The sequence below is a fragment of the Mauremys reevesii genome, linkage group 2 (genome assembly GCF_016161935.1).
Source record: "Mauremys reevesii isolate NIE-2019 linkage group 2, ASM1616193v1, whole genome shotgun sequence".
Classification (NCBI taxonomy): domain Eukaryota; kingdom Metazoa; phylum Chordata; order Testudines; family Geoemydidae; genus Mauremys; species Mauremys reevesii.
The window spans coordinates 121113010-121126785 of NC_052624.1; the positions used below are offsets into that span (position 1 = coordinate 121113010).

General features: G+C 38.6%; 1 protein-coding gene across 8 annotated transcripts in view; it reads left to right on the plus strand.

The window, feature by feature from the left end:
- Positions 1–302: 302 nt before the first annotated feature.
- IRX2 (iroquois homeobox 2) overlaps positions 303–13776 on the plus strand; it is a 126449-nt gene continuing 112975 nt past the window's right edge. For 2 of the 8 annotated variants that reach the window (XR_005594209.1, XM_039525242.1), the window contains exons 1-3: positions 303–930; positions 3756–3792; positions 6377–6446. The gene's annotated coding sequence lies outside the window, so the exon portion shown is untranslated. Of the gene's footprint in view, positions 931–3755; positions 3793–6376; positions 6461–7204; positions 8228–8816; positions 9601–13776 lie in introns of those variants that run through there. The other 6 variants (XR_005594208.1, XR_005594207.1, XR_005594210.1 and 3 more) reach the window with 6 other exon arrangements.

A 13776-nucleotide genomic window follows, 5' to 3' on the forward strand; every position in this document is an offset into this window, starting at 1 on the left:
AACGGACCGCAGTTCGTCTCTCAGGAGTTTCAAAATTTTATGAAGGCAAACGGGATACACCACATCACGTCAGCACCATATCATCCATCCACCAACGGATTAGCTGAAAGATTTGTCCAGACAATGAAACACGCTTTGAAATCAGCAAGGGGACAATACTCCGTTCAAAAGAGTCTGGATACCTTCTTACTTTCCTACAGAAACACACCTCATGCTACGACCCAGGCATCCCTGGCCTTTCTAATGATGGGACGACAGCTGCGCACTTGCTTTGATCTGCTGAAACCTTCTGAACCCCGACAAATTGTGCAACATCAGCAGCAATATCAAGTCATCAGATGGGCACCCAGAGCAAAAGACCGAACCTTTAGCCCGGGACAGCCAGTTTTGGCTCGGGTTTATACTTCCAGAGCGAAATGGGTCCCAGCCACAATCATCACTCAAACAGGCTGGGCTATCCCCTAATAATCTAACTCAGTTGCCATAGCAACACCTTCCAGTCCTATGATTCTATGATTTAAATGAAGAGGTCCATTATCTAATGCAAGAAGATAGCTTCTTCAGACAGTTCATCAATGCACTCCAGTACAACACTATTGAAATCTTTAGTCAGCTGTCATTTTTTATTTTTGTTTTTTTAAATGATGGCAGTGAAGAAACAGTGTTATATGGAATGGGAGTGTCATGTATTACATAATAAACCAAAACACAGGAAAAGTTATGAAATATATAGAAATGTAACGAAGTGCTAATAATCCATTCACTGTGACATCATATGTTTTGGTTCCATACACAAACCAACACTCTGTATGCTGTACAAAGAAGCATAGTCATTCCCATAGACAAATAAATAAATGAGAGGGAAGGAAGAGACAGTGGCAAACTTAAAATGAGAAGTCCAGCCAGAGCTAAGTTTAGTAAGCAATCAAGGTATGAATTTCTTACCTCTTCCAGTATGCTTCCACTTCAGTGATGTTGAGTTGCCTGCTAGCAGTTGCAACAAGGAGGGGCTGTCCTTCCCTGGGCATTCTTTCTTGACAATAAGATAACATCTGAAATTTTTCATTTGGTTAAAAATTCTCCCATCTCTGATCCCTCCTAAGTGACATTAATCTCACTTCTGCACCAGAAACTTTATCTATTGCTATACAGTAAAGTTTATTTGCATTAGTTTAATACATTCTCCATTTAAACTTAAGTAGAAAAAATAAAATATCACCAATGTGACTAACCTTAAAATGGTGGTTCTTTGTACTTGATTATCAATCACTCTCCTTGGAAACTAACTAAGACACAGACATCTATTTTTTACTGCCAAATCACTCCTTCAGCTTAAGGATTCTATTTCTGACATCAATAAAAGATTAATTAACCTGGAGACTTTTGCTTGCAGGAAATCATGGTTTTCAGGATTAATATTTCAAGTGCATTTCTTATAGATGTTTCTTGTGTGTTCAAAAACAATGTTTTTTGTTTTGGTTTGGTTTGGTTTTTTTGGCTTTGGAAAGTTTTCAGTAATCTTGCGCAGTTATGTTAATAAGGCAAATAATTAAACCTAAAAATATGGGTCCCCCTCTGCTGGCAGTTCTGAGCTGCGGGACTCCCTCTCTGCCTTCCGCAGCAGCCGGGAGCTGTAGGGGTTCCCCCTGCCACCAGCGGATGCCAGGAGCTGTGGGGTTCTCCCCTGCCGTTTGGGGTGGCCAGGAGCGGCGGGAATCCCCCTGCCGCCCACAGCAACCAACTGGAGCAGTAGGGTTAACCCACAGCTCCCTGCATTGGTAGGGTTCAGGGGACCCTGAAGCTCCCTGCTGACACTGGCTGAAGTCAGGGAAGTCTTTGAAAGTAATGGATTCAGTGACCTCCGTGACTAAATCACAGCCTTAATTATACGTGTCTGAAAATTTCCCCAAAGTTTTACACAGATTGTTAATGATTATATGTGTTAGAAAATAAAGAGTTTTTTTCTGGTATTTCAAATCTTGTGACTATGAAGGCCAAAGATCTTTTCAAAATGGTTTGGTGTGCAGACTTTGCTGGTATCATGAAGGGACACAACTCTACGAGACATGTTAGCATAAGACTTTTTGGAATATACAATAGCATATAAAGGTATTTTATAGATACACTGTACATCTAGATGAAGATGCTTTTTAGATGTACTATGCACTTCCAATGATATTTACAAATTAAAATAAATACCAAGTATAACAAATTTGGTAATATGCCAGAACATTTTACCAGTACCCTCTCTTTCTTGATTGTATTTATGTAGGACAGAAGAAAATATCATTTTTCAGGAACAGGAGAAGTCTGTAGCACTGAGAGAAAAATATCACTTTACAAAACTATTGCAAAGATATTGTCATAGTAACCTATTCCTCCTGGACTGTGATTATAGGAATTGGGGAGTGAGCAAAACAGTAGTGAGGATTTTTCTGGGTTATCTAGTTTGAAAGGATCATGTTCAAACCCCGAAAAGATAAAAGAGACACTATACAGAATATAAGCTGAACAGTTAAACATTTCCATATGACAAACTTCTCTCATGAGATCTGACCTGTCTGTAGATTCCCCAGTTTACAGATCTAAAGGAACCAGACCCACCATTGCCTGCTCTAAAGGGAAGAAGCTGCGTCTGACTAGTTTTTGAAAACTACTTTAAAATTCTCTCCAGAAAATGCCTCAATAAAAAAAAGGGAAGACATATCCATAAAACATTCAAAAGAAAATCCCATAAACCAGGATGTTTAGAAAGTAACTTTCCCAAAAATATCTTAAAGACGATAACCCATGTATACCTTTGTGGGAGAAGTTGCTGATCTCTGTAGATGACATTTCCCCTCCTGAAGATTATTGGTGAAATTATATTCTTTAACACCAATCCTGTATATGTTTATGTACATGCTTAACTCTAAGAGTATTGGTAGTTCCATAGACTATAATGGAACTATTTGCAGGCTTTAAGTTAAACACAGATGGACGTGTTTGCAGGATTAAGACCTTTATTTCTAAATCATCTAATGGCCACCTATGCATGCACTGGAATAACCACTGACAAAATGCTCTGTAAATGGCATTTCATAAAAAAACAACTAATTTTAACAATTTTTAATGAAAAAAATTGAAGTATTTTAGGATAAGATAATTATTTCCGGACTGTAAATCATTATCTATATATGAACCTACCCATAGATCAAGATTTTTTCCCCTCTGTTTGCCTTTATCTTGCTTTTTAAATGATATTACTCACATGAACAATTTCCTTTTTTGGACCCTGGTCCTGCAAGCTCGTATCTAGAAAAGGCTCAGTCATTAAGACTAAAGTGCCCTTTCCCATCTAGAGATATTGCCTTGTGGTAAGGGCTGAGGTACATTGACAAAGTAGTATGAGTTAATTTGCAATACCCCAACCAGTGCTGTACGAATTTGTAGGTTATGAATGTATTAAAATGTTGAGAACCCTCAGTTCAGCAGCACCAAATTCTCTTAACAGAATAAGCCATTTGTCTTAGTACCTGATAATACACTAGGACTTTATTTTAAGGTTCCCAGCTAGAGTTTGAGTATTTTGGAAAACTAAGCCTGAAAACCAAATTAAGGACCTACAACCATTTGTAATAACAATTTGTAGTTCTTGTTTTGTGGGCTCTGCAGTATGCCTTAAGGCATAAGAAAAATCTGCTCATATAATGGATAATCTCCAGATCACTGCTTTTCTTCAGCTTTTGTGATATCCTTTATGTCTTTTCTCCCAGTAACAAGAGATACTGAAGACAGTGCACTCCAGCCAAGGTAAGAGCTGTACCATATGCACCATAGTCATACATCATAACCACTCTTGCCTAGGGGGGAACAGAAGATATCCAAACAAAACAAGTGGTGCATTGGCTCTTTGTTTATTGAGGACACCTGGACATCCAGGATGCTACTGACAGAACTTTTATTAACTATTATTAATAACAATAATAAATAATTACTGTAGGACCTAAGAGCACTAGTCATGGACCAAAGCCCTATTCTGCTAAGTGCTGGACAAACACAGAACAAAAATATAACCCGTGGCCCATATAGTTATAATTAAGTATAAGACAAGAAACAACAGTGGCATACAGACAGGCAAGGGAATACAGGGAAACAATGAAACAATAATCGTCAGCATGATAGGCTGTGGTCACATGTAGTAGTTGCCCACCTAGTAGCTGACAATGGAAAACATGAGGAGCAGTTAACACAGGCTCCAGGTGATGAATCCACCTCAGCTGCTTTGAGAACAAAAAGTGCTTGTGTGAACAGAAAGGCATTGAGATTCAAAGATAATAGTTATTGACAGCTGTTCAAGAAGACACAAAGTAATCCTCTCATCTGTTGGAATTTTTGGGTCACCAACCTTGAACTCCATCTTACATGTCTCCATTTGTATTCTATTAATTAGCTGTATTTGTTTGGAGTGATTATTTTGGCTGCTATTATATTTTATGTGTATTTGATTTTAAAATAAACAGAAGACATAACAGTCTCCTCTACAGTCAGTGAATACTGATCCTTGACATATCACAGGAGCATGACCTTCCTGACCATGTGCTGGGTCATGAAATAAAAAATAATTTCCTATCAGTACTCCAGTATTACATAGCCTTATTCCATTCTCTCTCCTCTTTAGGATTTTTCTTTTTCTTCTTCTCTTTTCCCTCAGTAGGCAGTATTATGAGAAAAGAAAGATCTAGAATCAGAAAGACACCAGTAATAATGAATAATTTCAGGAGAGGAGGCAAAAGATACTGAAGGGTTGGGGGTGGAGTCTTCCCCCATATATCCCCTGTTTATCACTATTATTTGCTTCCTGTGAATGGCTGATTGCCTGAAATCCTCCACAGGATGGGACAAGAGGACAAAAAAGAAGTCCAAATTACCTTTTTAAAAAAATAATCATTCCATATAATTTCAAACTCTACCTTTATTTTTGCTGTGACCAGTTGTTGAGCTGTTTGTCCCACACTTGAATAGTTGCAATTTTGGTAGATAAGTCTAAGAAGTCCAGAGAATAATAAAAAATCATGAGGGAGCTCTTTCAAACTAGTGATTGTTTACCATTCATGACACAAAGATTAGTGACGTTAAAAAAAAACTTTATTAAGAACAAGTTAAACTATTAAAGGACAAACTACTGAATATTTGTCTATCTCCACTGGATTATGAGTGGTTATACATGCTTCATCATGCTATCATTTCTTCTTCCTCCCCCAGTCACTCCTTTTACTCTGAACAAGTTAGCTATTTAACCACTGCCTTTTAATTCTTTTCACACTCATCTTCTTGCCTGTTCCTTGTGCTTGGAAAGTCTTCCATTTGTTGTGTATCCTTCCATCATCCTCTTTTCCATCCTCATCCTCTTAGTCCCTGCTTAAAGCACTCTTGTTCCATGAGCCTTTTCAAATGGCAATACTCCAAAGTAAGAAGTTGAAATTACAAAAAATCATAAACAAACAAAAAAAAACCCATAATTAACAAGATAAAAGCAAAATGTGTATCATTTGCATTCCACAAGAAAAACTATGCTCTTTCAAGGGCAGGAATAGCCAAGAAAATCTGAGCAACTTTTCTTCTTGACCTGGGTCATGAGTATGAGAACAATTGGTGGCAAAAAAAAATCTTGATTTAGTTCTATTTAGCTGCCTCAAGGTTCTGAGTGATTCAATGGTTGTTTAAGATAAAGAAATAATAACTTTTGATTTAAGATGACTTTCCCAATTTTTATAAAGTTTATTTATCACACCTACCCATTAATAACCAAAATAAATTCACAAAATACTTATCAAATAGCTACCCAAAGCTTCATATTATCTTCATCTTTCAATAAAATAATCACAAAACAAATTGAAATTATTGCAGTAAAATCAAACAGACAATCCTTATACAAATAAATAAATAAGCCTTATCTGAATAAGGACATGAAACTCTTGTTGACTTCAATGCGAGACAAGTTAAGTCAATGCTGAGCACTTCTGAAAATTCCACCCTAAACTTCTGATACACAAAATATATTGGTGTGTGACCTCTTAAGAGAGCATAAAATTTACTCAGTTTAAAGGTTGGAATTTTTCCTTTGGTAATGTTTCCATGAGGATTCAGTAACTATCCTAAAGAAACTCAGAGAGGTGGGACCTACCTTGTCTCTCTAATATCCTGGCACCAACATGGCTGCAACTACACTATATAAAGAAACTCACACATTCACTTCTCATTATCAGGTACCTGTTTCTTAAAGTGTAATATTGTTAAACAGCCAGGACTTGACTCCAACTGTTAAAGAGAAACTGTTTTGATATTTCTGATCAGATGGTTTTCTGTGAACTTTTCCGCTCTCATTGTCTTTCAGATCCTCAGGAAAGCTGGCACTGAACATGGAGAATCAGCCAACAGTGCTCTTTCAGCCCAGCTTGATGCCTGTAGGTTACTAGTGGTAGGAGACCATCTATGTGCTTACCTATGACAAGTCTTTAGGTGCAGGTGACACCCCTCCCCAAAGTGATCAGTCTTGGAGTTCTGGACACTCAGATTTCTCTCCATGTGTCACTTGCCTCCAAAGCAAAGTTCTCATCTTTGCCAGTAATTCCTAACTTGTCAGTGAGTCTACTGACCCACAGCATATCCCTCAGGTCCTTCGGCCTAGGCTCCATCCTGGAACTATCTGACAGCCCAACAGTGTTTGAATTCAATAGTCTTCCCCCAAACCAGAAACTCTTTAGAATTAGCAGTTCTATCAGCAGTTATAAAAATTCCACTGGCCTTCAGTAATTCTAAAAATTATGGGCTCAGCCAATGAACCCATCGTCAGATGCTGCCCTCCTCATTGGATAAGTCATTTGATTATACTTCATTATAGTCCATTTCAGAATAAATTTTTTAAAATGTCCATTCATAAACCTACCACCAATCTTGGCTCTGGGCCTAACACACCTCACCCATGTGCCAGGCAAGCCACAATTAAATAATTTTGCCTATTTTTATGTCTATAATTTAAAGAACAGGTTAGTTCTTCCCCACTTTGCATTTGTCTTAAAATGGAGAGGTTTCATATTATGACTCCTAAAAACAGGAGTGTGATAACTTTCATAATACAATTCATTAACACAATTAATAGTTAACAATTAATATTTACAATTTTTGTTTAACTATTTCTTTCTCACAAGAACTAACCTTTTAGTCCAAACCTGCAGCATGTTTACAGGCCTCGTTTTCCAGAAAGCATGAGCTATCAGTTGTGTGAGGAGAGCCCATCATTCTGAGCTGGATGTGTTTGTCCTTATCATAAGAGGAGCAGTTTCAAAGAACAGAACTATCTTATGGACATTTTGGGGAAGAGTCCATCAAATCAAGGACTGACTAATAATATGATGGAGACAAAAAATCATGGTGAGCTCATCTAACACTGGTCAGAACTATTCAAAATAGCTGACAACACTAGGTGTTGGCTGAAGTTTTGGAATGACAAGCTATGATGATGATAGATATTCTGTTATCTGAAGCTCTGACTTCCTTAGCTGACCAACCAGCACTTTGCCAGATGCTTGCTGAAAATCCCAAAAGCATATGGGAGCACCTTGCACTACTACCAGTCAATACCTACCTGAGTCTCAGTACTCCCTGAGGAGTGGGTGCCTTTTGAAGATGTGGAAGTAAACATCTAAAACCACTCTTGCTGGAGGAAAGTAGAGAACATAAATTATCATACAGAATTTTATTTTTCAGGTTCACTAGCTTTGCTTTTGGAGCGCTAGAATAGCATCAAGATCCATCTCCCTTCTTGCCCTCCTCCTAACTTTTGTGAGATAAGGAAATAACAGGAAAAAATTGTTCTGTAAAAATCATCCAGGTGGTTTGTCTCCAAATTCCTTTCCTGCTCTGTTCTAAAGAGGAATTTGAGCATTTTTGGAAAGAGCAAGGTTCACCAAGGCAGGGGCAGTGCCTGCCATGTTGACTGGCATAGGATATTTTGCTGACATTGTATGCCGCCTAAGTTCATAGTGTTTCTCTCAGTCTGTCATCTTGTATGGCCTACAGACCTGACAAGAAAGATACTGCAACCTACAATCAGCTACTCTATCTTCTAATACTGAATTTCAAAAGAAAATGTCAAGAAATATGGAGAAAAAATAACAAAAACTTTGAACATACCTGGAGGGATGGTCTGTCACCCATTGTTCCCAGTGGAAAGGCAAGAAAAAAGGTCAGATGGGAGGCACAGACATTCATAACCTTGTCTAGGATTTTAGGATCTGTGGGTTGAGATGTACCTGCTTCCAAAGTTTAACTGCTTCCTGGACTCTGAAGGCAGGACTCCTACAGTGGATATATTCAGAAGCAAATTTATGAAGGGGAAATCTCATTCACCAATACCCTGATCCAGTGCCCACTGAAGATCTAAGTGCCCCATATTTATATACAGTTTCAGTATTTTAGGTATTACATTACATTAGGTATTACATAAGATGTGGGCACACAAATCATTACTAAAATATTTTAATGTTAATATCCTGCACATAATTTATATCTGATATATGTACTCTGGGTTAGCATTTAACTAGTCTTAACTGTTTGATAAAGTTACTAATGAATAACATTGAGGACTAAACTTTAATTTGCATACAACTCCACCCTTGAGGAGCATATACACTCCCAGAGTTTTCTGGTCTGCCCATGGGGTGTGCACATTCAGCACTATCCATTTAAATGTTGAAGATCACGCCACAAGGTTTATTGGCTCTGTTCTGTGGGCTGGTACAGATAGGAATTGGGCCTTCTCCCCCATTTTTCAGGTTGGACACCAGAGTGAACAGAAACTGCTATAGTGATGAGTCCTTATGCACACCATGCCAGAGAAGGGGCTTCTTCTGCACACCATGGAAGGCCAGTCACAATCTGGCCCTGAGGTTTTGGGTAAAAAAATTCTGAGAGGCTCTGAGCACCAATGAATAACTTCCAATGGGAGCTGTAGATGCTTGTCTTTTTTCAGGATTTGATCCTGGGTTGTCACTTATTTGCTATAAATGCTAGAACTCGAGTTACTTCATATCCACTTTGAATGTTTTATCTTATTTGTTAAATTAGGATAGCAGTTTAAATGCTTTGAAAAAGGGTAATATTTAAATCCTTTAATTAGAAAATGGAGTTCATCTTACATCTCTCAATACTGCAGTAGGAAACTGAAAAACATGGTGCTCACTTTATGCTTTACCAACAGCTACTCAGTAAAAGTATAATTCATAACAGATAGAGACAAATCATCTGATGGCAGAGGTTAAAAGAAACCTGTTACTATGACAACAGATAGGGTCAGATAACAAAATGAACAGCCACTTTTGATCTTCAAAAAATTCTTTTTCCTTTGCTCTCTCCTCTGTTATCTGGACCACTCCATCAAACACCTAGCAGATAACAGAGTTGAAAACCCAATCGACCTTCAAGGAAGACTAGACAAGTTGGAAAGTCTATGGAAAGGTTACTATTACAGTGGAAGTGCTTGTCATGATATTTTCTCTGTGTGTGTGCATGTGTATGTGTATTTTACTAAAGTAACAAGATTCTGTTCAAAAGGTTTTACCAAAGCATTTAACCTAGATAAATAAATGTATTTTTTTACAAGTCCACTTGTAAAAAGGAAATAAAAATATAATAAAATCTGAAAAGATTTACTACATAAATATAATATGCAATTAGCATACTTTGGGTAAAAAACTTGACTGAGACATCTTTGAATAATTACCCAACGCACAGATTTCATGGAATTGTTTTTTCACAGATTGTTTGTAACCTGGAAAAATAAATCAGTATTCTAAACCTTAAAAAGCATAACATGTTTATATATTTTAATATATTTGAAATAACTTTATATAAAATAATAATAAATACACAAAGCTGGTCCATTCAGTGCTAGGGAAATTGAATTAAAATCAAAACACAATGCCACAAGATCCCTGCTGTCCACAGTTGGAGATGTAAAGGAAAAGAAAGGAAAAATATTAGAAAATTATTATTCACTAAAGGGCAAGTCCTGCACTTGCTGCCAAGGCATCTGACTCTCCTCTCAGCACTGGGGTGCTTTCAGTGAGCAAGGATTGAGGTAAGGCTATGTAGAGTGTGCCATCCCTGCCCAGGGCACAGCTGCACTCTATGGACAATGGAGAGGGACTGGATGGGATAGCATGGGCAGATAAAACAAACTGGGATGAGCCCAACGGAGCCACTCCTCTTTCTCACATTACATTGCCCTGCAAGGGTCAACAGAGCTTACATCTATTCCTGTAATTGGGCTCCAGTAAGCTCTACAAAGGGGCTTTGCAACTCCTCTGTGGTGTGGGAGAAGATTCCTCTTTTTTCCTCCTGTATGTTCTCACCCGTACCAGACCCGGCTGCTTGGGCTAAGTACTTGAGTGCATAAGGCACAATTGAAGTATGAAACCTTGCAGGACCGCCATCCACTGGCTCGTGAATTTCACATAAAACAAACAACTTCATATTAAAATTCCCAGTCTCCAAAATAACGGTATAGTATTAAAGTCTAAAGAAGACAGACCTATATTACATATTATTAGCAAGGAGAAATCAACAGCATACTGTGAAATTGATTAGAAATGCAGGAAGTAAGATTTATTTGTTAAATTGTTTTTGAATAAACAAAGCAGATATTTTCTTACTTCCTGTTCCCAATAAGGAATCTAAAAATTTCTTAGTTTCACCAAAGTCCATGAAAAAATACTAATTACCTTGAAAAATGTTTTGGAGTTGAGTAGGATATGGCAATTTATTAGTTCCCATAATCCAAATCCAACAAGGATGAAAAAAATATTGTTCATCATTGTTGGCAAAGAGCATGCTCAGTAGACTGATTGCCATAATTATTTTTTGACAAAATATATTCTTTTATCACTATACCTCAAAGGGCTTCACAAATTTCCAGTTCACACTTAAAATGTTCTTTGTCCATAGTCATATTTGAAGATATTTTTTTTTAGTTTTACTCAAAATACTTAGGCTTGACATTTGTTTCTGTTTTTGCCCCTTTTGACCCAAGTGGTAATCAAGGTTTGGGACCCCAAGGGTGTTCCAGATGGGAATAGAAATTGCTGGTAGTCAGGTATTTCTCTGATGCAATTTAATTTGCAAAGAATGTACAAAGTCCTGTGTCTCTGACCACAGAGGGAATCAAATAGCAGCAACAGCTTCTTTTGCTCACAAGTACTGAGAGCACTCTTTTCCACCTGCACCCCAAAACAAAAACCTCTACCCTGGTTTCTTCCAAGGTCAGCCAGTATGCATTCAATTTCTTCTTTACACTGTCTCTCTTTTCCAGTATTTCTTGTGTATTCTTAAGTTTCTTTGTGCTCTGCCTTTCCACATAAACACGAACATACACACACAAAACAAGACTCAGTAAAATCTCCTGGGTGGATTCAAACACTCCTTTTTTCTTAGGTGGGGTGCAGATTTACAGTTATATAAATGAAAGGGAGAGTTCACACCTATCAACCTCAATCCCATAACAAGGTTTCACTCAGCTCATAACACTGTTTTAGAATCCATGCTCTGATTGTATCCTGCTCCCCATCCCATGTGTAGCTTCTTTTCTTAGGCTATATCTACACTAGCACTTATGTTGGCAAAAATTTCATTGCTCAGGAGTGTAAAAAAACACCCCCCTGAGCAACATAAGTTTTACCAGCCCTAAGCACTCATGTGCACAGCGCTATGTCAGGAAGAGATGCTCTCCCACCAACATGGCTACCACTGCTCATTGAGCTGATTTTATTATGTTGATGGGAGAGCTCTCTCCTGTTGGCATAATGTGGCTACATGAGCGATCTTACAGCAGCACATCTGTATCAGTACAGCTGTGCTGCTGCAAGTTTGTAAGTGTAGACATGACCTTAGAATGTAAAGTATTTTGGCTAGAGCCATATCTTCCTGTGTTACAAAATAGCAACCATATTATGGGCATGAACCTGATGGGAGGCCATGCAAGGTACAGTAGAATCTTAAAGTTATGAACATCTCAGGAATAGAGGTTGTTTGTGACTCCGAAATGTTCGTAACTTTAAATAAAACATTATGGTTGTTCTTTTAAAAGTTTATAACTGAACATTGACTCAAAACAGCTTTGAAACTTTACTATGCTGAAGAAAATGCTGCCGTTCCTTTATGTTTTTAGTAGTTTACATTTAACACGGTATTATGCTGTATTTGCTTTGCTCATTGTTGTTCTTTTTGGGTTGTTTTTTTTTTGTCTCTGCTGCTGCCTGATTGCATACTTCAGGTTCCAAATGAGGTGTGACCAGTCAGTTCATAAGTCCGGTGTTCATAACTTTGAGTTTCTACTGTATTGTAATATAAATATTAAATGTTAATAATTAATCCATTTGTGTAAAGTAATCAAATATAGTAAATCCCATGTGATTACTCTCTTCTGAAGTTACCCTTAGTGGAGCTTGTTAGAGACCAGGACATGGATGGTAAGACATAGTGGTGGGAGCAGGCGTCAGACCTAATGGTTGAACCAGGAAGCAAATCCAATCCCAGGGCCAGGCCCAGAGTCAGGAACCAGTAGCCATGCCAGGAGTCAGAGCTGGAACCAAGAACTAAGAGCCAAGCCAAGGTTCAGAGCTAGGATCAGAAACCAGTAGCTATGCCATGGGTCATAAAACAGGTTTAGAGTGAGAAAGCTGGAGCCAGGAGTAAGTTGAGGTACCAAGGACTAAGTAGGAACAAGGTTTGGGAACAAAGCTGCAACATAAGAAGGATCAGGGCTGGAGCAGGACATGAGCAAGACAAGGAGTAGCAGACACAGGCAAGATTGCAGCAGCGGGTATGAATGCATTGACCAGATGGAGAGCTGCTGCTGCTGCTGGCCTACAAGCAATAGCAGCAGGTGACCAATCAGGTGGTGCAGGTCAGTCAGGCTTTCTGTGCTCGGTGGATTGGCAGGAGAATGACTCTGCTGCAGGCCCAGATACCTGATAGTATCCCCTCCCCCGACCAAGGGCTCCCCCTAGAGTGCCTTGGGACTTGGTTTCTCAGGATAGGCATGTTGAAAAGCATGCAGGAAGTCCAGGGCTTGGATGTGTTCCACAGGTTCCCATGAGCATTTGTCTGGACCATCTCCTTCCCAATTAATTAAGTATTGCTATCCTCCCTGTAGTCAGCAAGAGTCCAGTATTGGCTGAATTATGTATGCTTCTTGCTCCTGAAAGATTATCAGTAGTGGTATATGTGGGAAGGGATTCTTGGTATGTGGCTTCAACTGGGAAATATGTGGTGGACCTTAAGGGATTCTGATAGCTGTAGCCTGAATATTACCAAGTTAATCCTTTCTGTAATTTGAAAGAGCCCCAAGTACAGCTTCGTGGTTGGGTGAGTAGATCTAAGGTTCTGGGCAGACAGCTAGACCTTATCCCTTACTGTGAAGCTGGGGGCCAACTGATGGTATCAATACTATGTGTATATGTGGTACTATGTGAACCATGTGTATGCTGCCTTAGTATCTTCCAGCTGGCATTTAAGCTTTTGATACCCCTGTTGGATGGAAGTGGTGAGGTCAGCAATGGTGAGCATTGCAGACTCAATGGGGACCTTGGGGCGAAAGCAAAGATGGATCCCATAATAAGCACAAAAAAGGGAGGACTGTTGGGTTGAGATGTCCAAGACATTGTTTCAGGCAAATTCCAGATGGGAGATCAGCACCAGCCAATTTTCCTAGTGATAACTGAGAAAACATTATGTACT